At 45.2% G+C, this 27,072-nt stretch overlaps 1 long non-coding RNA gene across 2 annotated transcripts; it reads right to left on the bottom strand.

Moving 5' to 3' along the window:
* Positions 1 to 9,940: 9,940 nt before the first annotated feature.
* On the bottom strand, positions 9,941 to 16,402 carry LOC101684145. 2 transcript variants are annotated; one of them, XR_199682.3, is made up of 3 exons: positions 16,248 to 16,402; positions 13,942 to 14,175; positions 9,941 to 11,502 (listed from the first exon to the last, which is right to left on the bottom strand). It is a non-coding gene; the product is annotated as an uncharacterized LOC101684145 (long non-coding RNA). The 2 variants fall into 2 exon arrangements; XR_006604652.1 differs by lacking the exon at positions 16,248 to 16,402 and adding an exon at positions 15,131 to 15,171.
* Between the last annotated feature and the right edge of the window lie 10,670 nt (positions 16,403 to 27,072).

Here is a 27,072-nt window from a genome sequence, read left to right as displayed (position 1 = left end):
AAGAAAAGAGAGAGAGAAAAAAAGTGGCAACTCTGGATGGCAAAACCCCTGCATTTATCACTCAGCGGGAACTTGCCAGAGATAGCCAACTCCTTCTGGGGGCCAGGAAGCCATTCTTATTTCTCCTGGAGGGAATACATGGCACCTCTAAATTTAAGATCTTCTCACGGAAATAAAAAGTTTAGTGAGTTCTTAGAAGCAGTAGAGAAGGGCATTTTTGTGTGTGTGTATTTGGTGACCATGGTGGTGGTTGGGACATGGACAGGAGGCAGAAACCTCTAAAACTATACTTGTCAACATTAGGCAAACCTCATTACCTGAAGCACAAGGGAGAAATGGCCTGCTTCCTCCTCCTTCACCTTGGATGTATGCTGGTCCATCTCAGGCAAAGGACACTGACAGGATGTGTGACTCCAGGCAAGTCACTTCATCTCTCTGGGCCTGGGCTTCCTTTCCTGGAAAACAATGGGCTTGCACTAGACGATACCTAAGATCTGACTAACTTGACTAACCTGAAGTCTATGGTTCTTAGGAAGATGGAAATCACGACAGCAGGAGGAAAAAAGTTTCTTCACACAGTCTTCCTGTTCAAGGCTGTTTTCGGATTTCCCTCAAGGGCAGTGAAATCATTAATGAGCCTGTGAAACATCATTTTCTAGGTGGTGGGCTGTGCCTTTGTGCTATTTGTAGAACTAACGAACTAATTAACCAAGCAATTAACTAACTAATCAACTGACTGACTGACTGACTGACTAACACATACCTTAGCAGCAGCCAGAGAGCCAGGAAGGAGCCACAACAAGGATTCCCTGCTGTGGAAAACAGTGTGTGGTGCTGAGGCCTCTCTTCAGCAGGCCTAGCCCTGCAGCCTCTCACAGACCCCAAACGTGGGCAACAGGCTTTAAGTTAAGCCCCCTAGACTGGCCCTTCAGTCAGGCCACTGGGCTTGGACTCCCTCATTTCCAAGTAGGGGTTTTCTCCAATGTTTGAGGTGGCTGCTTTGGGTTGTTTCCTGACGGCAACCCCATACCTGCCTGGTGCTCCTCAGCTCACAGGGCACCAGTGATTTTGGTTTCATGAGGCCGTGCCAAGTGTGGAGAGGCCCTGTGTGCACTTTCTGTCACGTGTCCCGGTGACTCAGGCCCTTTCTGGTTCATGCTTGTCGGAGTATGGGAACCAGGGAGGAAAGGTGAGAATAAGCTTTTGCAGTCGTAGCTCTCAGGGAGGGTCTGGGGTTGAGTAACTACTGTTCCACAGGTTGCCCCGAACCTGCTTAATGTGAGCATAATAAAGTCATCGTGGGGCAGCAGGACTGCTGTTTCCAGAGGAAGCTTCTAGAACCATGTCTCCAGCAGCAGCCAGCCAGAATCATCTGAGGGGGAAAAAAAAATCTACATTTCACCACTTCCTTTAGGGAAAGAGTTTGGTATTTAACCACCTCATCACCAGAGATATTTTTGGGGGCTATTTAACCTGAATCCACCCTGCCACGTTTCAGCGTGTGTCCTCTTATTCTGGGAGACAGAGTGGAAAATTCATTCCGGGACAGGAGGAATGTCTAAGCAACCGTAAGGGAAGATGCTTACGCCTGCTTTATTTTCTCTTCCCTGCCAATCTAGAGCCCTCTGTCCTTTCACACTTGATTTCAAAGGGCCCTCCACCCCTGTCAGGAATCTTTCTCTGTTGAACCCTTCCTTTCCGCAGACAAGACCGGAGCCCTCAAGCTCAGAGTTTTTTTGATCACCGCTTAGTTCTTGCTAACAGGCTATTTTGAAAATACTTTGAGTCGATTTCAGGGCACAGTGCTCTGTATTCCCAAGTAGGGTTGATTCTCCTTAATACAATTGTGATGTTGTGAAAAACGCCCGGGCTTGGCGTTTGAAGTCCCGGAGTCACCCCTTGCCAGCAGCTACTCGAGAGGCTCAACCTCTGAGAGACTCAGTTAACTCATCTGGAAAACAGAGAAAATGAGGGAAAATGGCTTTCACTTAACAGGTGACCCACAGACCCTAAGTCATCTTCTGTAAGGGCAGGGCCTATCTCTAACTCGTACTTCTGTAGTTTTTCTCTATAAGGCCTCAGTGTTCTACTTTGCCCCTAGGGTAAGCTTCCTGAGCACTGTTCCCTGATCTCTTGAGCAGTTGAGGACAAGCAAGCTGGAAAGCATTTGGGGCCATTCTGAGGTCTGGTGAAGTCTGGAGAAGTCCAAGATGGAGGCTCTCCGCTCCAGGTGGGTGGAAGGAGATGGGGAAGACGGTGCTGGGGAACGAGGTGAGGCAAGACGCTTGGACTAGGAATCCAGGGCAAATGGAAAACCTGAGGATTTGGTCCTAGAAGAGAAGTCGAGTGCAGGCATATGTGGGAGAAAAAAGGGGCCAGTCATGTGCCCACTGAAAAGAAAATCTGCCTCTTGTAAATTCACCGGCTCTTCAAGTTCACCTTTGTACTGCCTTGTCTGTATTACTGTGTCATTTCTGTAAGTCCTTTCGGCTCCTTATCTGGGGGAGGTGGGGTTTCTTTATCCAGGTGTGTAATTTACTACCTAGGAGGGTGCAGAAGGAAGCCGGGGAATCACTTCTCCCAGAAAGCACGGATCTTGCCTTCATCGGCTTCCTTAGTTCTTCTCTGCACAAGGGTGGGAGACCCGTGCAATGGCTACAGGGCCGCCCCCCCCGTGAGTACAGAGACAAATGTTGACACTGCTCCAATGTGACCCCGGGTGAAGCAGGTGGGATTGCTGCGGGATTGAGCAACCCACTCTAAATGGTGCTGCTGAAGGAAATGAGATTTGGGTGGGAGACAATAAGCCTGGAGATCAGTGAGGGCCAGGGAGGGATTTGTTTACAGAAGGCGAGGCCTTCTCTTTCTTTCCAAGAGGCCAGATGAATGGAGGAGGCCAGGGAGATTCTTGGAAGGTCCAGGACAGGAGAGGTCAGGTCCTCCACTCCACAACCTATCTCTTAGGTCAAAGCAAGTGATGCCATCTGGCAGCTCCTGCTCGTTGATTTGTTTTCCTACCAGAAGTACCTTGACCCAGGCTAGGGTACCAGGTGGTAGATAGATGCTGGTGCCTCATGGGTTTTGTTTTGTGGAGCCTCAGAATGGAGTTAAACACATTCTTTAGTTTGTCTTGCATTCTGGTTTTGTTTCATTATTTGTTTTTCCTGTTCATCCCTGATCTTCATCCCAAGTTCTCTTCTGCCTCTTCCCTCATTCCCCCTCCCCTCAACCACCAATCCCTGATCCAGGCAACACTTTCTCTAATGATAGGACAAGTAGGCATGTATACACGCTCCCTTGGCTCTTTCAAGAGTTTCTCTGGGCACATACCCAGCATGGGGGGAATGCTGGGCATAAAGTACATGCTCACTTAATTTCACTAAGTACTGCCTGGTTGCTTTCCAGAATGGCTGTTCCGGTTTAATCTTGGTCTGGAAACACATGAACACATCTACTTCCCTGAGTCTGCCCATTACTTGGTATTAACCAGATTTCTAATAGTTGTATCTTGGATTTGTGTGAAATAGTATATTGCTGTTTTAAAATTTGTAGTTCTCTGATTTCCAAGTCTTCCTAGAAATACAGGTCTCATCCCATACTTGGTATCTTTTCTCTAAATTGTGTATTGTTATATGTTTTGCTCATTTGGGGGTGGTCTCCAATCTTTTTCATGAAGATTCCTGAGTTTCTTATATAAGCTAGACATATAATTATCCATGTATATATAGAAACTATAGCTTTTTTTGATGTTCTTATCCTCTTTTGGAATCAAGATTTTATTTATTAACCTCACAAAGTGATTGATAATTTAATTTCTATAATGGCCATTTATCTACATAAGCTTTTAATTTATTCCTTGCCAGTTTTGGTACTTTATAAATTCACTGTAATGTGTCTAGGTGTGGATGGTCTTATTTATTCTCTATGTCATATGACACTCTGTGGGTCTTTTCAATTCTACTTCTCTCGCCGTATCTTAACATTTTATTGTTTTTTTTTTTAGGGAAAAATGATGTTTATTATGCTAGTTTATTGTTAATTAATGTAAGTCTCATAGTATTTTCCTGCATTTATTTCTTTTCTTACTAGAGTATTTCTTCCAAGAGAATATTTTACATATGCCTGAGATACCATTAGCTTGCCCAAAATTTTAAAAATAGTCTAATTGGTATTAAAATTCTAGGTTGACAGCTCGTCTTTCAACAGTGGAAAAATTATTCTTTTGGCCAGCATTTATTGTTGATATTGAGAATTCTTGTTCCTTTCCAGGAAACCTACACCTTCTCTCTGGAAACTTCTAGAATTGTCATTTTTATTTTTGGTTTCTTGAAGCACACATTTATTATTATTTTTAAACTTCAGAGCTTTCATGATATGATGGCAAAGAAATAAGAACTGGTACAAATTACCAGCAATGAAGAGAATGTGGAGAGGTCTTCAGAGGATAAGCAATTGTGTGATACATCGACTGTGGAAAGTAGGAGAAGGACTGGGGGCTGATGAAGTGAGGCGGACAGAGGAAGATGCAGTGAAGAATATACATGATGCAGACCACTGTCAAGGGAAATTGTTCTTGCAAATTCCTGGGATGGCTCAAAATCTCTTGATTTGATGGTGGGCAGGAGGGAGATTTGGGCTGAGAGAAACCCTTGCCTTCTCCACCCTGAGGTCATGGGGGGGAAGAATCGTTCCTCTCTAACAAAACTGAACAGCCTGTTGTTAGTGCTGGAGCTAATGACACTTCTGTCCATTTCTACTCACCCTGAAATGGAAGTCAATAGTCAACCAATGCCTGCTGGTGTATGGTGAGTTCACAGTAAGCTTTGCTCATCCCGTCAATGACTAGGTATTTGAGGGAATTGCGGTACACGAAAAGGAAACATTGTGAAATAGAGGAATGACCCTGTAAGAAAGCAAGAGATAACTCAAGGTAAATAAGGAGCTTGAAAGAGACAAATTTATATCCTCAGAGATATTCATGAAGATACCACACCAGTTAAGCAAGATGCTATGACATGCCAACTAAAAAGGTGGAGGAGAAAATAAAGAATAAGGAAAAGAAAAAGAAAAAGAGTATAAAATGACGATCACCAACAAAAAAATAGCATTTAGAATAATCCAGGAGCTCAATAACCACCGGAAAGGAAAACTAAAAAGACAAATATGTGGGAAGGAAGTATTAAAGAAACATTATAAGAGAATCTCCCAGAGTTGAAAGATACAAAAGTTGAGAAAGAAGTTTTTACTTAATACCCATCATGAGGCAACATAAAAATGCGGAACACTAATAATGAAAGAAAAAATTTAAATGTCTTCAGAGAGAGAGAAATGAAGAAAAAAATGAGAGACAACCCCCGAGTAAGTGGGCATTGGAGACTTGTAAGAACAACACGAGGTGTTAGAAGATAATAAAGCAGTGCTTCAAATTTTGAAGAAAATAACTTTCAACTAGAAGTCTATATCCAGAAAAATCACTGTGATTTTGAAGGCAGAAGAAAAAACATTTTCAGACAGAGGAGGTGTAGAAAGTCTTAAGGCTACATATCTCTCTAAGGAAGTCACTGGAGAATGTACTTTTGCAAGATGAGGGAGTAAAGCCAGACCGAGGGGAACTTGGGTTTTGGAAGCAGCTCCTGAACCCTTGAGCAGCCATTTTTGCAGATGACAATTTTGCTGAAGGTCTAGGGAGAGATCAGTACAGATTTCACAGTGAAGGAAACCCTGATTTCACAGTGAAGGAAACCCTAATTTGTATCCTTTGCTACTCACAAAGATGTTATAAGCACAGAAAGGTTAGTCAATTGGCCAAGATCACCCCAATGATAAGTAGTTCGTTAACAATCTGGACTCGGCCAGAATGACTTCCTAGCCTGAACCCTTATTCCTTTATCATACTTTGCTTCTTTTTGTCCATAATCTTAAAATGATCCAAAGTTTCCACTGGGCAAATAAAACTAGAGATATGCTCTATGTGTGCCAAACACTGATTTATTTGAGTCAGAGGGAAAAAAAAAGCCTATATAAAATTGATGAAATAACAAATAGTTATCTCCAGAAATAGTTTTTGGAGAAATGAAGGGAACCACCGGGAAAGAAAGTTAAAAAGTGAAAGGTTTGGATAAGGAAGAGGGTCTGGGGAAAGGGAGAAAGAAGGTGACAGATTGTTTCACTGCATTTGAAATCTTCTGCTCCTTTAACAATTATTAAATCCTGCACACGTATTATTTTAAAAGTTTACATTTTTATTTCTTTGTATTTTTAAAAAGGGTGAATAGGGCTCGTTTGGGAGAGAGGCCAGGTGAGGAGTTAGGGCAGTGTACGGAGGCACAGAAGAGCCAGGAGTTCAAGGCTTGGGGGAGACTGGTTTGCTTTATAGAGTGCCAGCACTGCAGGGGGGCTGGGCTTGCTAGGAGAAGCTGGAGATGGCTCTGGAAAAGTAGACTAGGGCAAGGCTGTGGAAAGCATTGAATACCATGCTAAGAAGTTTGGAATTTCCTTTGTTGGCAACCAGGAACCATGAGAAGTTTTGAGCAGTGTGATCCCATCTGTGTTTTCGAAGGCTCATCCTTATGGTGACATCCTTATGGTAGAATTTGAAATGTGGGGACGCCAGGAGGCAGGGGCTGTCACAACAATCTTAAGAGACTCTTGGGGACCTGAAGTAAGGCTTTCGACCTGTGAGGCAAGAGAAGCTCCAGACCTGTGACTGGAAGGGAAAAATCTTCCTGCTACTGTGGCTGCCTCCCAGGACTGCCACCCTCCAGACCTGGCTCTGCGGTGGGCTAGGGTGGCCCCTGCACCCCTCTCCCCCCCACCCTCTCCACTCCCGCCCTGGGTGGCAGTGGGTATGTCCAGTGCCATCACTCTTACTCTCCTCTTTCGGGAGCCACTAGGAGCAACCCCTGGGCCACGGCTTATTCTAGCTTTTCAAACCTTACTATAAACCATTTTTTGGCCACTTTCCAAGACAGGTTTTAGTTTTCAGTACAGGATTTTTACCAACTTTCTTCTCACTCCCCTCCACACCCTTTAATGATTCCCTTGGTTTTTATAAGCCGTTTTTCAGATTTTTCCTCCTGCCTTGCCAACTCATCTAAGAAATAGGGTTTTTCTTTTCTCCCCTCCTCCTTTTATTATTAGTATTTTTAAAATAATAAAATGGAAAAAATGAATGTTTGTAAACTTCTGGCCTCTTGCTTTCTAGGTTCACACCCACTGGACCCCTCCGTCGGAGGCTTATAACAACATTCCACGCTGTTGGGTGTGCTGTCTGTGTGACCGCAGCTCTCACATGGCTTCAGCCCTGCTTCTCCTGTTCCATTACTTCCTTCTGGCCAGGTTACTGACTCCCATTCCTCCGGTCCTCCTGCCCTCCGGTTGCCAGGCAATGCATTTCAGGGGCAAGAGAGGCTGGTTGCCACTGCCCCATCAGAGAAACACCTTTGGTCTTTCTCCCTCCTGTAACAGCCCAGCTAGGAGTTGAGCAACTTGCTGAAGGTCAAAGGCAGCCATCCGTAACTGGCATTCTCCACTTAGCGTGAACCTGACTCATGAGGGGAAATACTCGAAGGCAGGGATGGGGTGAAGTAGTTAGCTTTCCCTTCATGCCCAAAGGCTACGTGCATCCTGCCTCCCAGCAGGAGAGGGTCAAAGTTAAGCTGAATAGGTCTTTGTGCATTTCAGGAATGTGAATTTCATTTCTTTCTACACCTCTCTTCCCACTGACTGCCCTTGTGATTTAGACGGGGCACAGCAGAAATGGCAGAGTCACTTGTTACCAGAGGTTGAATTTTGGGGCTGGGAATCTACTTTCCTAATACCCAGTGGGTCCACGGGACAGCGTAGGCATCATCTGCGATTGTTAGAAATGCAAACCTCTGTCCCACCCTGGACCTGCTGACCCGGAATCTGCATTTTGTCAGAAGGGCCAGGTAATTTGTATGCACTCTGAGAACCCTTGGTCAAATACTCTACTGTCAACTTGGTTGGGATGACAGGTGTGGCGGACGGCGGGATTCGTGTTCCAGAGACTTCTGCCTTTCTATGCTCAGTGGCGCATCATAGAGAGGTAGCCTAGGTGATCTTTCTTTCTCTCTATCAGTCCTTACGTTACCCAGGGTGCAAGGTTAGACGTGTTCACTATGTTATCTCACCTCATCCTCAAACAATCTTATGGAATAACAAAGCACGTTCACTGATCTCATTTTAGACAATAAACCCTCATTTTATTGATGAGGAAATGACTCTCTTGTTCAGAGTCACAGAGCTAGGAGCTAGACTTAGACTGGTGACTGCTGAACATCTCGCTTTCCACCTTCTTTTTCTATGTGATGGAGGCTGGAACTTCCAGTCCTTTTCAAAGTGAAGCTCAGAAAAGTAATTACTATAGAAAAAAGGAAAACAATCAGCAACATAATGCAGGGTTTGGTCTGAGTCATAAATTCCACCATGTAGGGATAAAACTAAGGACTTTTTCTTGAGGCTCTGCAAACGATTCCAGTAGTTCAGAGGCCCTTTTGAACAAGAGGTTACATGGATTGAGTTTCAAAGAAAAGAATGTTTAAAAAAAAAAAAAATCTTCCAGATGCGAATGGCCTCCAGATGTGCGTATGGCTCTTCCAGATGGGTGGAAGTCTGGGGCTGGGGGGGGGCGAGATGCCTCACATGTCTGCAAAATGGAATGGAAAAACTGCTCTCAGCCACAGGGGAAAGTACGACAAGGGGAAGAGAGATGAAATGGGAGAGGTGGCATCCAAGTTCAGCTCGTCAGTGTGGGGCCAGACGAACTCGAAGGAATCATTCCCACGTGGGCTGACCTTTAAATTCGGCGCAAGGAGGTCACACCCCAAACTGTGCGCCTGGAGAGAAACCTCTGAAGGTGTTTTGCCTGCAGGAACTCAGGCTCCTTGGACCTGAGCGAATCTGATTGGGCCTCTTCGAGGTTTCCCCGGGGCCGAGGCTGCCAGGCTGGCAGGACCGGCTCAGAGTCCCGCGGGGAGAACAGAAGTGAGGCCAGAATGCGGAAGGAGGAGAAGCCAGGAGCTCTCGGGGCTTTTCCTTGCTCCAGCTTCTGAATCAGCCGCTCATTCTTCTGGGCATCTCCCACTTTGTTCCTCCGCAATGGTGAGGAGGTCCCAGGTTTCTCAGATGAATAAATCTGAAACCGCAGAAAACAGAGGCCTCGTGGCCAAGTCATCAGGGTTTGTCACATCTCTGAGAATCCGAGCCATATTCAGACTCCTGGCCGCAGGGCATAAAACCCCTTTCTTTCCCTCTGTTGGTATCTTCACCTCCTCCAGGCAGACCTGCCAAACTGAGCTCCAGGGGTATGACTCCCAGCTTCCTACTTGTCCCTACCTTTTTCTTCTTCTATGTATATAAAGAGTGTCCTGAGCCTCCATTTCCATGCCATTCTGGAAGTATGTTTTTCCACAACACAAACAACTCACTCTGTGCTGGTCTCTCTGGAAGGTGGGGGGGGGGAGTCCACAGTTTTATTTCCCTCTAGGGGTTCTCAGATCTAAAGAATACATTCCAACAGAATGAGTTGCTAATTATTTATATTATTAAAACATGTGCATATGCAACAATGACTACATACTGATCACACAGACACTCACACTGGTATAATTTCTGGCCAATAGGTTAACAATACCATTAATAATTTCTAAGTTGACAAGTTAATTAGCCATCTTCTGTGTTTCCTCTGTGGGACCTAATGTCCTGTGATCTGTAGCCCAACACATTTCTTAAAGGCCACACCAATTGAAGGTAAATAAATGATCTAATTGGAAGGTTCTGAGATCGTTGGAGATTGAACCCAGGATCGGCACACCCTGGATACATAGGGAGCTGTTATTACTCTGAGATTCGAGTGTCAGGAAGTACAGTAGTTTCATGAACAGCATAATCAACATCATCACTCTTGGAGAATCGTGAGTTCTTTATTTCTGTTTGTTTTAATCTAATCAGGTTTGACTTCTCAAGCTCCTGTTTCAGTTTGATTTTAGGCATATTTTGATATCTTCACAAGTACCTCATTCAGTTTCATGAAACTGATTCTGTCCTGACTCACTAGGACAGATACACATCTTTACATTTTTTGTACTTAAACTCACTTAGAACTGATTTAAGACCTGGGGGCGGGGGATGACTTCGGTTTAGTTCAATCACATGTTTTGGGAAATGTATATACTTCATTCTGACTTTTACCAATGAACTTGGTGTGTTTCACCCCTCTGAATCATACAGATTTCTGTCTGACATTTGTGGTGGCAAAGGTGTATCATTTTGTCCTTGTAAGCTGGTTGTCTTCCTTGTGATTTTGAGAAGATTCCAAGGATCCTGGTGTCACAGTTAGCTCCAAAGTGCTGCACAAGAAGACTTCAAGCATTGCCTTCTGCTCAGGCTCCAGGATTCTAGAAACTGTCCACCTTGTGATAGGCTTTTCCCATGCCTCCAGCCCAGAGTCACACATCTGCGGCAGGAGACCCAGTGTTTGGGTTCACTTCCTTCCCTGGTGCTCAGCAGGCCCGTCCAGAGAAGAGGGAAGTGGCCTTTCTCCTGTCACAGCTTGGGTCCTTGCTCAAGAGGACCCCACCATGTACTCTCCAGCTCACTGCTCCTCAGCAGTGACTGAAGCTCGAAAACCCAGCCCTTGTCTTTGGATTCCAAACATGTAATTTCGTGTGGAATGTTCCTCTCTATTGACTTGTTCTCCACCTTTCTTTTCACCTGTCTGTTATGCTGAGCTCTACCCTCTTGCATGTGTTAATTTAATCCTTTGGTGACCTAAGCTAGAGAAAATGTCTCAGCAATAAACTTTTCTCTATGAGGGTTTTCCTAGGATGTGACACTTAGTCCTCTAATGTTCGTATTTTAGATTAAATCTACCATTTATTGTATGCCTGTGTTCCAAGGAACTATATTTATCACATTAATTGTTACTAACCCCTCAGTCAGCTAGGTAGCATTAACCCTATTTTACAGATGAGGAGACTGAGGCTTCAGGGAGGCTGAATGCCTCATCCAAGGCCCTGCAGCTGGAAATCAGATAAATCTGGTTCTTCTGACACCAGAGTCTCTTCTTTGTGGACACCCAGTCTGGTTCAGGTTACCCCAGGAGGCCCTCTTTGATTTCAAGAGACTTTAAAATTCCCCAATCAAATCTATTTTCATTCACTTTATTTAAAAACAACAATGCTGGCATGTCTCAGAGGCAGTGTAATGAAGTGAAAAGGAGAAAACAGAGCTATAGACTGAAAGAATGGAAACCAGTCCCTCATCCCGGAAAGGAAGATTTTGGGTTACCAATAAGTTTCCCTCAGGATGACTTTTGCCAAAGGTGCGTGAACCTGTCACCACTTGTTTTGTTCAGTGGATGGATTTAATTCTGTAGCTGAACCTGCTTGAGGAGATTCCTTCTAAGTTCATGACTCTGGTTGTGGAAAAGCAGAACTTGAACTGGGAGGTCCTGGTGATGGAGCACAGTGCCCAAGGTATCTGAAGGAGATACAGCAGGATGGAAGGCTCTGTTTATCATCAAACAGTGTACAGTGCAGGCTTTCATTCTAGAACTTGTAACAAGATAGGGTTCTTATTAAAAGAAAATATAAACCATTTTCCTCAAGTTTATGCTCTGACACCTTTAAGAACAACCTCTCTTGGCCACCAGAGGATAAGTCTATGTCAGCACAGAGTAGGAGTGTTGTCAAGTGTAGACTTCTCCCCTCATTGTGACTCCTTCTATGGAGTCTTTGAGGTAGGACGTGAGGTACTAACAGTATCATTTCCCCCCCCTGATGACACTCCATGTTTTTGCCCTGCTTCTGGAACCCTGAAGATAGTCCTGAGGAGATCGAACAAGTCCTCCAACGGAAGCCCTAGATCTGAAGGGCAGAGTAGAACTCTGCAGTCTTCTCATGAGAGATGGTATTTCTGGAAGATGCACAGAAGACTTTTCCTATGGCATCAAGGAGACTATTAAATGCAGAAAGACTACAAAAGAAAGGGTGTCATTTCTGAGCACTCAAACTTTTAGGACAGTGTTTTTTCATCTGTTTATTGGAAAGAAGGCCAAACCCTTCCCGGGATCCCCTCTTGGTCATTTTTGCCAATAGTGCAGGTGGTATTAGGGGAAGGAGACCAGAGGTTCTGTTCCTTTGGTTATATGTGATGTTTGCCCAGGAAATATGAGCAAACATCCTGGAATCCTTATCCTTCTGTATAAACTGCCTTATGGGTTGATTCTACAGAGGCTATCATATTTACAGAAATACAATAATACCCCTGTGGAGAGTCTTTCATCATAGGATTTCTTGGCTTAGTCATCTCACCCCTCATTTGCAGAGATGAGTATAAAAACCAAGAGAGGCCACTAGTTGCAGAACAAGCAAAACACGTTGGGAGCCCAGCCTTCTTCAAGCTGGCCGTGTAACCAGACCCTGCGTCCAGCCTGTGGGTCTCCTCTGTACTCCCAGCCCCAGACATGTAGCCTTCCTGCAGTAGGCATATGTAGTTAGTGGGCTGGATTCAGCCCAGCTGCTGTTGAGTCAGCTGCAAATTCAAGCTCAGTTAGGTTCCTTAATTACTGCCAATCCTCCAACAACAATATTGTATATCTATGGGTCACATACTGCATTGGACACCAAGGAGAGGAAGCGGGGACTGTGACATGACAACATTTCACTGGCACAGAAGAAAAGGCAGGCACGTCTTGTCCCTGTCCTTAGAGAGGGTGTCGCTGAAGCCACTAGAATGAAGCCATTAGAGCACAACTGGCGTATTTGATCAAAACGGCAAAGAAAGGAGCATGAAGGACGCATCCAAGGAATGAGCATCTGTCTCCAGCGGTGGAGCCAGGCCAAGAGTTGAAGGAAGGAGGGACACAGACTGGTTCAGAGAGAAGGGGAAACCGTATGGGAATGTTATTGTGAAGGCAAAGAGTGAGACTCTTGTCGGTGAATGGGGGACTGGATAAGCTACGAAGTACTCTAGAGCCAAAGGTCCACGTTGTACAGTAGCAGGGGTGAGGGGGCCGAGGCGGGGGCAGGGGTGGGGAGGTAAGGAGCCATCTACAGGTCTCGAATTGAATATGAAATGGTCTTTGAAGCTGGTAATTCTGAGGAGCTTAGGTGGTATCAATTAACATAAAAAACCACAGAAACCAAAGCAATCCCTAGGAAGACAGACCTAACAGTCTAGCCCTGAGAAGCTTAAAAGATGAACTAGTGTTGATACCTTTGGAATGGAGAAAAAAACCCCACAAAACAGGAAGTAAGGCAGAGGAATCATTAGCAGGACTCAGCAAAAAAAAGAAAAAAAAAAGGCTTTGGGATTGGAAGAGTGCTATTGAATGTATTTATTTTTTAACTTTTCATCTAAATTCAATTTAGGTAACATATAGTGTGTGATTAGTTTCAGGGATAGAATTTAGTGATTCAGCACCCAGTACTCCTTCCAGAAAGTGCCCTCCTTAATGCCCATCACCCAACTACCACATTCCCCAACCCCTTCCCCTCGAGCAACCCTCAGTTTGTTTTCTAGAGTTAAGAGTCTCTTATGGTTTGGTTCCCTCTCTGTTTTCATCTTATTTTATTTTGCCTTCCCTTCCACTGGATCTTGAAAATTTTGAGTTGGCAGAGCCCTGAGTTCAATATTCTTACTTTGCAAATGAAGCCAAAGGCCTACTCAGGTCCGTAAAGAAGTTGTTCATGCAGAGAAAATTGTGAACCTGTGAAGTTCCATTAGGCCCGGACATAATTTAGAAAATAATATAAATATATGCCAAGGTTCCGACCTGGAAACTCCTGTAATATAGTTGGGAGCCCAGAGGAACCGGGATATTGAAGTTTGGGTTCATGACATCTGCATTCTGATTCCAGAAAACTTGACCCCTGGGAAGCCCGGATCCTCAGAGACCGTGGGGGGACAGAGACTTACTTTGCCTTGGGGCTAATATGGGTGGAGAGAATCTGGTTTGGAAAGCAGGCGAGGCAGAGGCCTGGTGGGATTTGGCAGCGACACCCTGCTTCTGGGGCTCCAGGGTCTGGGAGTGACTGGCGCTCTTCCGGGGTGGACTGTCCCGGTCTGGGTCACCCGGCTCCCACTCAGACTCTTGTCAGCTTCGCACACTGTGATTACCCGTGACACTTCGGCCAGCACCATCTCGCCACACTATACCACATCCAAAAAAACAAACAAAAAGAATTTTAAGAACTTTCCCAGGGACTAGAGATACGTTTCATCCAGCTTCATTTAAAATCCATCGTTAGAGCTGGGCTCCACAAATCTGTCAAATACTATAAATATGTATGAAGTCGCAGTGGCCTCCCACACCCACGGAGAGGCCAGTTTGTGGATGGATAACAGACAGGGAGAATTTTAAGTACATCTTGTTCCACCGAAGCTGACTTTTCCCCCATTCTGCTCTCCCTCTTTTCTTTCGCTCTCTCCTGCTCCTCAACACCCTCCTTCCCCAGCAGAAAAAAATAATTGCTATGAAGGCTCAGCCTGGGCAGAGGCAAAGATTTCTTATTTATCTTCCTTAAAATGTTGCAAAATTTTAAAAACTGCAAGGGAACAATCCTCCCCCCTTCCCTGCTGCCACACACACACACACACACACACACACACACACACACAGCTCTCCTCCAGCAAACAGGAAACTATCCCTGGGCTGTGGGACTCCTAAGCCAGGAAACTGGTCTTTGCTGCTCTGGCTACCTTCCCCTCAGGTTCTTCCTGGCCATTCAACGCAGTTCTAAAAATAGTAACCACCAAAACCAGAAGAAAAGATGATTTCATTGTCTAACCACTGCAACTTGTGGCCTGATTTGGGTGGTGGCTGATGGAGCCAATCCTCTGACTGGGCACCTTGAAAATTCTCTCAGGGGCAAAGCTGGTCCCTCCCATGGGAGGATTTCAACACCCCGGTGCTCCCCGAGGAGGCGCCCATCTCTGGAGGGCAGAGAATCAGGCAGAGCTGGCTGGGCACACACATGCCAAGGCACGTGCACACGCGTACACACTGCGAGTGAGACGGCCATGGAAGTCCGTGATCTCCCCCCTCCCCTGGGCACAACCTGGGCACGGGGCAGGCCTCGTATGCCCATCCTGGTTTGTGACAAACCTGTCCACGCTCTGAGCCAGTCACTCCTGCGGGGGTCTGGGGAATGTGCCTGTAGACCGGCAGGCACAAAGAATTTGTACAACATGCTGAATTCCATTCCCAGCACAGCGAGCTGTCAGAGTGACAGGTACAGAGAGAACCCAGTTGTCCTCCAGGGCTAGGAGAAGAGGAAACTCGTTGGGGAAGGTGCAAAGGGTTGCCAGCACTTAATCCTGAGTCATAAAGGAGAAATCAAATCTTACCATGAAGTACTCCACCTCCAACCCTGCCGTGTAGATTAAACATCTCCGAACAGAGGTAAATACACAATGACTAAAAAGATCCATGTCCCTCAGTGCTGGGCTTATAGCTCTCAGGTCTGCATAAATTTGCCACCCCTTCAGGCAAGTGGATTTTCAAAGAACTTCCATGCTCCTGGAACTTCCCAAAGTGTTTGGGGTTACAGGAGATATACAGGATCTATGGAGCATCTTTGAAGACTTGATAGTTAAGGAAGGAGAATGAACTAATCCAGCCGAAGTAACTGGAAACAAAATGCTCCAAAACGTGCCACTAAGCCCTGAACACCTACCAGACCCTGCTCGGGGAAAACAGCCATAAAGAAAAGCATGAACAAATGCCTGCTCTCGGGGGGCTTATGTCCTGATGGAGAAATGAGTAGGATATGAAGTATGTGGGATAATAAGGAGATCACTTAGGAAAACAGCAAAGTGAGGTAGGAAGTGTTGGGGAGAGCTTGCAATTTTAGAGCAGGCGACCAGAGGATTCTTTACTAAGAAGGTGACATTTGAGTCAAAACGTGAAAGACACAAATACGGAATTGCATGGTCCAAGCTGAGTTAAGTACTTAGTAGAGGGAAAAGCCAGTGAGTAAGTAGCCAGAGGAAATTCACTCAAGGAGGTGAGGTCAAGTCGAAACTTGGGAGAGCTGAAAAAGCTTTATCTAATCAGAAGAAAGAAGGAAAGGGACCAGACTGGTATCAATATACTGAGATTTGGTACATCGCAATGAACGTTTTCTCTTATCTGTGTCCTGTATGTGACACACTATAAAGAAAAACAAGCATATTGCTTAAATATCCCCTTTAGGCAGATACATCAACATCCAGAAATTTACCAGAATGTCCACGCGTCCCCATCACTGCGTCTGGAACTTGGAGGAGGCACGGGTGTGGGAGTGTCCCTCGCTCTAGCAAGTGTTGGCAGGGGAGGTGGCACGGGTAGAGGAGCAGGGAGGGCTGGCGTTCAAGCCCTGCTTGGCTACGTCCTAATCATGTGACTGTGTGACTGGGTATGCTACTTCATTCTCTTAGCCTCAGTTTCCTCATCTCCAAATTGGGGATGCTACTTTTTTTTTTTTTTTTAAACAGGGCTGTTGGAAGGTTCAGAAGGTACATATAAAGCATTCAGCAGGTCACATCTATTATTATCATTATCAGGATATCACATAATGCTGCGAAATAAAATGATGGGCACCCTGTTATGGGTCTGAGAGGTACTAATAGCAGTGAAGCCCGGGTTTCACTGTGGAGCTCTCCACCCACTATAGATGACTAAACGGGGGACACAGAGAGGTAAAGTGACATACCCTGTCACCAGAGGTTGGGGGTGTGGTTGGGTCACGTCCTCGGACCCGGGGCTGCCAGAGCATGTTGCGGGCGTGGGGGCTGCTGCTGGGACAAGGGAGATGGGAAGAGGCAGGGAGGATGTGAACGGGGGTGACCCGGGGGTAGGACCAAAGCAGACATCAGCCAAGAGGCCTCTTGTAAGCCGCCCTACAGAAAGGACCTGCTCTCTGGCCTCGTGAAGCTGTGGACTGCCTCGCTGTCCTTCCCTGGGAGTGTCATTCAGAACAGGACGTTCAGAGAGTCAGCTCTGGGACTTCTGTTCTCCCCGGGCACTACCTCTTCCTTTTCTTTTGTTGATCTTGACTGCTCACCCCTGTGAGTGCTCAAAACCTCATGATAAAAACCTCATAAAGCTGACTATGACCCTATGAGAGTTTCAGGCATTTAAAATTGGCTTGGTGGGGCACCTGGGTGGCTCAGTGGGTTGGGCCTCTGCCTTCAGCTCAGGTCATGATCTCAGGGTCCTGGGATCAAGCCCCGCATCGGGCTCTCTGCTCTGCAGGGAGCCTGCTTCCCTCTCTCTCTCTGCCTGCTTGTGATCTCTCTCTCTGTCAAATAAATAAAATCTTCCAAAAAAAAAAAAAAAAAACCTGGCTTGGATAAGATATGAGGGAATTAAAAATTGAGTCAAGAAGGCCAGAAGGCACTTGGATGGTTGGGGAAAAAAGCATGGGGCCAAGGGAGCTGAGTGTTTCAGAGCAAATGAAAAGTCCATGGTGGGTGCTGGAGGCTGGCTGTCTGGGGGATAGAAGAGCAGGGCCTGCTGCAAACACCACATTCAGCTTCTGGAGTGTTTAAGTTACTTTGCAAGTGGGCATACTCACCCCTGAGCTCAGGCCCACCTCTCAGCATAGAGGGCAAGCTTTTCTGTGACTTTCTATACGTCCTCCCACATACCGCCCAGAGTCTCTATCACGGGTGACCAGGGCCTCTCTTTGCTTCCCAGGGTCCAATAGGTAGGCATTCAAATTGTTGCTGATTCATTGATCAAAAGGCAGTTACTAGAAATTCTTAAGCCTTAATTTATTTTTAACATTTATTGAACACTTATTATAAGCTAGGCACTCTGTTTTACCTGCATCATCTTGTCTTATTGCCATAAAAACTTTACGAAGCATGTATTCTAATTATATTTGTTTTGTAGGGAAGGAAACAGAGTGTAAGATAGGTTGCATGGTGTGCCTAGGCCTCACAATAAGTAATATGGCCACAGCTGAAACTTGGCCACTGTGTAACACCACTGTCTGTGAGCATGAACACAATGCTAGAGGCCTCGAATCCACCATCACTTAGGTTCCGACTTCTTTATGTCTGTAAAAGTAAGTTCCTAAAGGTAGGAGGTGAGGGACCTGGGGGGGGGAGCAGCTCAGTCAGTTGAGTGTCTGACTTCAGGTAGGAACAGGATTTCAGGGTTGTGAGATTGAGTCCTGAGTTGGGTTCTGTGCTCAGCACAGAGTTTGCTTGGGATTCTCTCCCTCTCTCTGCCCTTCCCCCCAACTTGTAAACACACATACTCTCTCTCAGATAAATAAACTAAATCTTTTTTTTTTTTTTTTAAAGGAGATGCGTGATTTTGGCGGGAGGAGTCAAGAGACTAAGGTACTTGGATGACATTAATGTTACAACCAAGACATTTTTACAATCTTCTGTTCCCTCACAAAAATGTTTTGTTCAATAAAAATAACAGAGCACCAACTATGCTTAGATATGGTTGGTAATTGGTGAGGATTCAAACCCCAAAGACCATTCTTGCCTTCTGGGATCTTGCCATCTAACAGAAAGGGAGAGCCAGAGAAGTAAATGAATATTGTGTTTCCTTGCAATGAATGTCAAAGACAGGTGCACTCAGAGCCTATGGGAGCTCCCAGGTTGGGCACCGACTCCACACTGGGGCAGACAATGTCTTCCTGGAGAAGTTGATGCCCACACTGAGTCCTGGAGGACAGGTCAGAAGGGAAAGGTATCTCATTAAGGCAGGATATTGAAGGCTTGGAGGTATCTAGAACTGTGTGGCTGGGATGAGTCATGAGGGGTGGTTGATGGTGGTGACAGGAGGGACTTGGGGGAGAGGTACAAGCAGACTGTATGATCATCAAGTAGAGGACTCCATGTCCCAACAACAGTTGGTTGCTGTTGAATAGTTTGCCATAGTAGGGAGACATGGTAGTTTGGGAAAGGTGCTCTGAGAAGAGGGAAGAAGAATCAGAACATGGAGCCTGGAGTTGGGGGACAGATAGGAAGTGGCTGCAGTGATCCAAGTGAGTGATCAAGGAACAAGGCTGTAAGGATCTGAGCAGAGGATTTTAAACACTCGGTTGCCCCTATCCCAAATTAGAAAATACATGTTGTGCTTTCATTCTAATGGTACTAGCACCTTACTGAAATTCAAATGGGTATTTCTAACTCTCTTATATCTAATGCTGATGATGACCACTAACAGTCTATGGACATTACTGAGAGCCTCTGTGGCAGGTACTGTTCAAAGTTTCTACAGGCGTCATGTCGTTCCTCCTTCTTCTCAACCTTCTGGGATGGATTTTATTCTTTTTGTTATAGAGTGAAGATGTTGAGGCTCAAAAAAGTTAGGAACTTGCCCAGAGTCCTTCAAAGTGAAAAGCTGGTTTGCAAAATAAGCCCAGTGTTCTTGGTGAAGCCCCATCATGGATTTTTGGTGTTTTTTGCAGGGTGTGTGTGTGTGTATGTGTGTGTGTGTGTGTGTAATTCTTCCTTTTCCTACCCACATGCACACTTCATAACTGTGTGTTAGTAATCCAGGTCTTTTAGAAAGTTCATTTTTGTACCCTCCAATTCTTGTAATTAAATAAAGGTTGTGGGTTGTACCAGGCACTGGAATGAATATTTGGTAGTGTGTAAAACGTTTGCACCTATGTTACCCTCATTAGGTCCTTGTATATTCCAGCGAGGTAGGAAAGGCAGTATTATCTCCACCATACAAATAAGAAAACCAAGGGTCAGAGAAGCAAAGTGGCACAATTAAGTGTTGTAGCTTGCCTTTAGTGTTCTGAATTTATCCCTTTCCTTTTTATCATCCTTCATCAACTGCTTTCTGGTGACAGATGAGTACACTCTGGGGTACTCATATTTATTTATTTGAGAGAGAGAGAGAGAGAGAGAGAGATAGCAAGAGAGAGCAGTAGCAAGAGAGAGCAGTAGCAGGGGGTGGGAAGAGGAAGAAACAGGCTCCCCACTGAGCAGGGAGACCGATGTGGGACTTGATCCCAGGACCTTGGGACCATGGCCTGAGCTGAAGGCAGATGCTCAACAGACTGAAGCACCCAGGCGTCCCTGTCTGCAGACCTTCTTAAAGGGTAACTACACCCTACCTGAAGTTATGACAAGGGTATATTAGCAGTTTTCTTTTTTTAAATTTTTTATTTATCTATTTACTTATTTGAGAGTGAGGGAGGGAGGGAGAGAGCAGAAAGAGTGAGAGAGAACACAAATGTGGGGCGTGGTGTTCAGAGGGAGAAGGAGAAGCAGAATCCCCACTGAGCAAGAAGCCTGATTGGGGCTCCATCCCAGGACCCTGGGATCATGACCCGACCCGAAGGCAGATGCTTAACCAGCGGAATCACCCAGGCGCCCCAGCCCTCTGGCTATTTCTATCATCACATACACCCCAGTTCATTCAAGAAACACTGAGCACCTAGGGTCGGGCACGGGGTACTAGAAAAAGTCCAACTCAGCGCTTAGGGAGTGAGTACTACACGTAGGGGATGGACACAGTAGAGCTAAAGGTGAGCGGATGTGGTCAGCGCCATCCTAGAGGTCTGTGAAAAATCCTCATTACTCATTGTGTTTAGGGCGGGGTTGGAGGATGAGGAAGGCTTCACCGAGAAGGTGACATTTGAACTGGCTATGGAGGTGGAACAGCATTGCTTCAGGGACAAAAGGGCAGGATGACAGCAACAACAAGATGGGGATCACCTGTTAAGCCCTTGCTATGTGCCAGGCCCTGTATTAAGAATTTTACTAATATTAATTATTTGCTCCTCCCTATAACCCCATGAAGTATCAGCCAGTATGAACCCCATTTTACAGACGAGGAAGGCTTAAGAGAGGATTTGCACCTAAGCAGTCTGATTCCAGCCTGTTCTCTCGACCACAGTAGCACAGGGCCAGGCACTCAGTCTAGAGAAGAGAGCTTGAGCAAAGTCTCAGAGGTGGGAAAATGCCCAGCACGTTCAAGGTGTAGGCTGAGAAAAAGGCAGGCGTGGGCTTGAAAGGTGGGCAGAGTCCGTGGGTGACGTGTGTGGAAGGCATACCGTGATTTTATTTTGCCAGCAATGTTAGGTTGCAGTCGTGTCATCTGATCTGATGAGATCTGTGTTTCATAGATAACTCCGGTGATAGGACAGAGGGGGGCACCACAAGCTCCCAGGCCTACATCCATGCCTGCAGGCCAAGGGAAGCAGGCCAAGAGGGAAGGAGAGCACGTCCCTGCTGAAGGTGACAGGCTCCATGCCTCCAGCTCCTTTCAGCTCTTTGTGGCCATGTGGGAATCAAGTGCCTTGTTTCCAGTCCCTCTGACTTTTAAAGAAACTTTGGAAAACCAAAATTGTGTGATAATGTCCTGATTTTAAAAGGTAGGAAACCAATTCATGTTATCTTGATAACATTTTCAGGGCTAAATAAATTATGTGTGTGGGCGGCTAGTTTGCCAACAAAACCACAGAGGATGGCTTGGGATGGGGAGCGCTCAGTGGACAGTAGACTGATGTCAGGAGGACTCTGTGAGAGTCTAGACAAAAGAAGACCTGACCAAAGAGGAAGGGTCAGGCCTGACACACATTTTAAGTGGGTTGACTGGGACTTGGTGACTTTGGACATGGAGGGTAAGAGAGGGAGAAGTCTAGGTTGAGAGGGTAGATGATGGAACCATTAATTCATTTAATTTCTGTTCAGCTACTTATTGGTTACTTTCTACATATGCAAGATATTGTGTTAGGTGCTGAGATACAGCAAGGAAGAAGATGCAGTGCCTTGGTGTGAAGGAACTAAGAACTTAGTGAGGAGATCCGTTGGAGGGTAAGCCCAGAGAAGTTTAGGGGTACAGAGTGGCACCTCTCCTAATCTTATGAAGCAGAGGGGTCAGGGAAGGCTCTGCTGATAAGGAATACAGGAGGAGAACATGTGTGAGAGAGAAGATCGTGGATCTGATTTTCAATTTGTTGGGCTGAGCCTTTATCTTCAACCCAGCTATTTTGGTGAACGGATATCCTCTGTGATGCTTTTCATTCTGTGACAGTTTAAAGTCCAGATGGCTTGCTCACTCATATGTCACATTCCTTTCTTGCAGTCATGTTTTCCCTTTGTCCTCTATTAAAATAGTCAGTACAACCAGGTACATGGTTGGGTGTCTTCCTCAGTTCCCCTCCCATTAGCTGCTCACCTGAGGGCTTGCAATGTTTGTGAAATTAACGTGGGCTTGTGTGTGTGTGTGTGTGTTGTTTTTAGCTTACTCATTGCTATTGTGGTGAATGATTTGCTTTCTTTCAGGTACTATTATTTTATTATTATGGTCTGGTGGGTTAATTAAGAGGGCAACACTACATATCGTTAATCACTCTTCCTTCTTCCTGAGAGTAGCCCATATTTTCTTTTTCAAGCCTAGGCAAGGTTTTGCTTCATTCATTCAACTAAACTTTATTATTATTTTTTAAAGATTTTATTTATTTATTTGACAGAGACACAGTGAGAGAGGGTTCAGAAGCAGGGACAGAGGGAGAGGGAAAAGCAGGTTTCCCGCTGAACAGGGAGCACGATGCAGGGCTCCATCCCAGGACCCTGGGACCATGACCCAAGCTGAAGGCAGACGCTTAATGACTGAACCACCCAGGTACCCCTCAACAAAAAGTTATTTAACCAGGAACTGTTCTAGCTGCTTGGGATGGCATTTGTGAATAATAAAGGACTCCTACTTTCAGGCAGCCTTACCTTCCTGTAGCCTCAATGGTTTAGCACTTAACTGACTTCTGTGTTACTCTTTTGGGATAGTCCCAGTTGGGTGGCTTCCGTCCAGCCAGGAATATGTTCCCTACAGCCTTCTCTCAAGTGGGCCGTGTTCTCCATCACGTGAGCCTCTTCATCCCCCTAGTCTGGATTGACCAGTAGTTGGGACCACCAGTAGTTGGACCAACCATTAGTCTGGATTGACCAGTAGTTGGGTCAGTGGCGCTCCAATTCCCAGGGGAAGGAGCTGCTGTGCTCAGCAACTTTCCCTGGCAGCTGGAGCGCCACTGTCCCAACTACAAACTTAAGTACTTTGCCCAAGTTCTAAATGGACTTTTCTCTGACCATAACTTCTTTTTAAATCCCATAGATGGAAGCTCCTCTCTATACTCTGAAAACAATTTATGTCCTCTTTTTAGAAGGTAATTTAACTGTGTCCTTAAATCCTCCCAATGATCTATTCGTCAGATGTATACCTTCTGTCATAAAGTCCTTATAACTTTTAGTACTTTGACCTCAACTACGGTCCTTTCTGGGGGAAAGTCTCTGTATATGATCAAAGGGTGCCTGGAGCCCAAGCTTGTGATGGTTCGCTGAATTTTGTGGGGCAAGATCTTTAGATAAGCTTCCCCAGGGTGGCTGGTTCTCACCAGATCTCAGGAGATGTAAGATTACCCTGGGATGAGTTGCCTAGAGGTCTCTCCACTCAGAGAACATGGATGAAGGGATCTCTTGAGGTCACAAGGCTGTTCCATGAAGGACTAGGAAGTTCCAATTTGGATAGCACACAACTAGAGTTGTTCAAAACTACCTCACATAGCTGGAAATCCTCGACCTTTTTGGACCATCCTGGATCTTCAGCAGACCCTTGTAGTTTCCATGAGCTAAGGAAGGGTAAGGAACATAGAGGAAAGCAAAAACCTACAGGAAACAAATAGTTAAAACAACAACAACAACAACAACAACACAACAACAACAACAAAAAACAAACCCAAAGCTAAGAAAACTAGGTGTTGTTCCTTAATAGCTCTGTGGCCCTGACCAATTAGGCATCTCTGAGCCTCAATTTTACCCTTCCAATAATGTAAAAAAAGAAAAAAAAGAGGTTAAAACACAAGGAATGTATGCCCATAAGGTGGCATGCAAATAGGAAGCTTTGCTGTTGTTAGTATTTTTTATTATTATTATTTTAAGATTTTATTTATCTTAGAGAGAGAGAGAGAGAGCAAGCATGCACGGGTTGGTGGGGGTGGTGCAAGCAGAGGGAGAGGGAGGTAATCTCAAGTAGATTCCATCCCGAGCATGGAGTCCTATGCAGGGTTCTATCTCACGACCCTGAGATCATGACCTGAGCTAAAAATCAAGAGTTGGACACTTCACCAACTGACCCACCCAAGTGGGCCTTTGTTATTATTTTTAGCAAACCTCCCTTCTGGAGTCCATACTATGATGGATCTTAATCCTCGGAATTGTGCCAAGAGCTCTTCCTCTCAAGAAGGAGACATCCCAAGAGTCATCCAACAGCCAGTCCTAATGAGCCAGCCCCTGCCCCATCTATCAGGCAGCCAGCACTGGACTGAGGAATTTGTGCAGCTGTTACTTTCCGCCAGCTAGTACGGACCCTGCATTTTATTGCTTCTGAGCTAAGACTGGAAATTCCTGGGCAAAGGAATCACCACAGGCTTGTTTGTTTCACTGTACCGAGTTTGCTGGGGGCACCCCATGGGACCAGGAGCTCATTAGGGACGGTCACAGGCACACCTCCTACTGCCCCTCTAAGTTCTTTGTGACTCTAGCCTGTGCAGCTGATGAGGGTCATATCCTGACCCATGAGATGAAGGCATAAAATGAGGGTGAAATGATGCCATGGGCCTGGAATTTTGGGAAATGGGTGTGTTCGAGTTGAGAACACTAATGGGGCAGTCCATGGAGATTTAGCCAGAACTAAAGAATCTTTTGAATCTCAAATTCCTGGCAATCACCCAGCCCTATATCTGTAGGGTTGGGCCGTCCGAGTTGGCTCCATGTTCTCAGATGAAAGATCAGAAAGACAACAATATGAATTGTCAATTACTGAGATAAAAAGAGAAGGAAGAGATCAGAGACGGTTGGTTGGCATCCATTTATACATGCTTTGCATGAGTTTTTAGAACTGAGGAAGTGACCAAAAATATATTATTACTAGATGGGACCCTCAAGATCATGAGGAATAGGATCCAGAGTGCTTAAGTAAGCTTTCCAAGACTGTACACGATTGAGAGATGAAATCAGTACTACGTGCCAGTGTGGTAAATGAGGGTGACAATATTTAAAAAGATGGCAAATATGGTATTATGTGTACAGATGTGTTATATATCAAGAGTTACACCGTAGTATTATTTATGGTGACAAAAAAGTCAAAGCAACAGAAATATCCATTATGGTAGATGTACATGATGGGATAGTTTGTAGCCATTACAAGTAATAGAGTATCTTCATTATTGACATGGGAAGCTATGGGATGGAGCTACAGGGACCCTGGAGACTTTCTTTTCTGTGATAATAGCACACATCCATGCTGAGCCATCGGGGGTAAAATTTTATATATGTATAAATATACATATATATGTATCGTGTGTGTGTGTATATATATATATACATACATATATGTATGTATGTATATATATGAAAGAATGTTTACAGTAATGATCCCAGAGGTGAGGTTTTGGGTTATTTTAATGTTCTTACATTTTCATGCACTGTTGGAGTTTCGTTCAAAGATCACGTATCATTTTTTTAATGATCTGAACTCAAACAGTAAAAGGACATCGTACTTTTGGTCATGGATATCTGTGTGCTGTGGGAGTGAATTTCCCTACATCTGGTTCACTCATAGTGGCTTTCCCTTCACTGACTGGCAAGTGTTGCCCAGCCCACGATCTAGAAGGAAGAGCATTCTGGAGCGCGTGATGTCTTGGATCTTCAAATAGAAGTTTTAGGACAACGGTGGATTAAGATAGCTGCCAAATATCAAGGAGAAGTCTTTGTTCAAGAGTAAGAATTAAGAAGAACAGAGTGGTTGATTATGAGCCTCTGTGGATGTGACTGTCTTGAACAAATGGGTGGTCGTGGTTAGGGAGCCCCAACTCTAATTAAGGTGCTTGAGTGTAGCCACAGGTAAGGATAACTAAAGCAAAAATATAACAAGCAAGAGGAAGCTGAATTAGTGACATTGGATAGAGATGTCATTTGGCTGAAGCCACAGAGTGCTAACCAAGGAGGAAAAACCAGTAGAGGGTCTGAAAAACGACCCTCTTTTTCTATGTATTTTATATAAAATACCCTTTGCGTATTCGTTGGCATTTACCCAGCCCTGCTAGGGAAGAACGGTCGGGAATCCTGTGGCCACAGTCTCTGCCAAGTTCCAGAGCCTTGAGAGAACTTCCTACATACCACCCACAAAGAGTGGAGTGGACCTGGCATCCGTGTTTGGAATGGCAAAGGCCATCTTGTGTGCGCGCACACACGTGTGCGAATCTTAGGGATTTGAAAGACATCTATTTAGTCCTGCAAGACTTAGAAAATATTCAATCAATTAACCTAAAATTTAACTGGGAAGAATACTCCATTTTCCAATGAGGCTGAATAATGGAGGCACTTTTCTAGTGTTTGCTTGTTTGTTTCCACCAGGAAACTATTCATGTCTTTGAAAGTGTTAACTTGGTATCAAGATCATCTCTAGAGTGTCACTGTGTCTCGTATGCTCTGCTGACCACACGGTCCCAGTGGAGTCCCGGGATGGGCTGCCTAGCTTTGTGCCCTCTTTCCTGGCAATTTCCCCCGGGGAAATGTCAACCTATGTGCTCACCGCTTTCTCACATCTGTGGAAGCCTAGCGATAGGGGTGCTCTGCTCAGCCTCTGAGTTGGACGGGAAAATCTTGAAGGAGGAATGAGATTCTTTTATCTGGGGATTGGACACTTTGTTAATTAAATGTACTAGGTTTTAAATGAGTAATTGCTCTGTACCCAGCATCTACTTACTGAACCTGCTGCCCACTACGGTAGGGAAAGGGAGGGAGAGTCATTCTTTAATTATAAATATTCAGTGCTTTCCCTGAAATGGTCAGTGAAGCAGGAGGAATAATGCATTCAGTAACATGAGAGGCATCGCGAAGAAGGCGATATACCTTTAATACCTCCCCGCCCCTGCCTCCCCAGTATTGCCATTGCCATTAGCTGCAGAAGGAGCTTTTCACTTTTTATTTTGATCATCACTTATTTGTTTTCTGGCTTTAAAGCTGTCACCTTGTGGACACGGCTCGGGCGTTCCGTTCCTTCAGCCATTTCCAGCATCCATACAC

The sequence above is a fragment of the Mustela putorius genome, unplaced genomic scaffold (genome assembly GCF_011764305.1).
Source record: "Mustela putorius furo isolate JIRA1106 unplaced genomic scaffold, ASM1176430v1.1 tig00537227_pilon_pilon_pilon, whole genome shotgun sequence".
Classification (NCBI taxonomy): Eukaryota; Metazoa; Chordata; class Mammalia; order Carnivora; family Mustelidae; genus Mustela; species Mustela putorius.
Note: the sequence above shows the minus strand (reverse complement) of the source record. Positions and strands in the feature narration are given on the sequence as shown.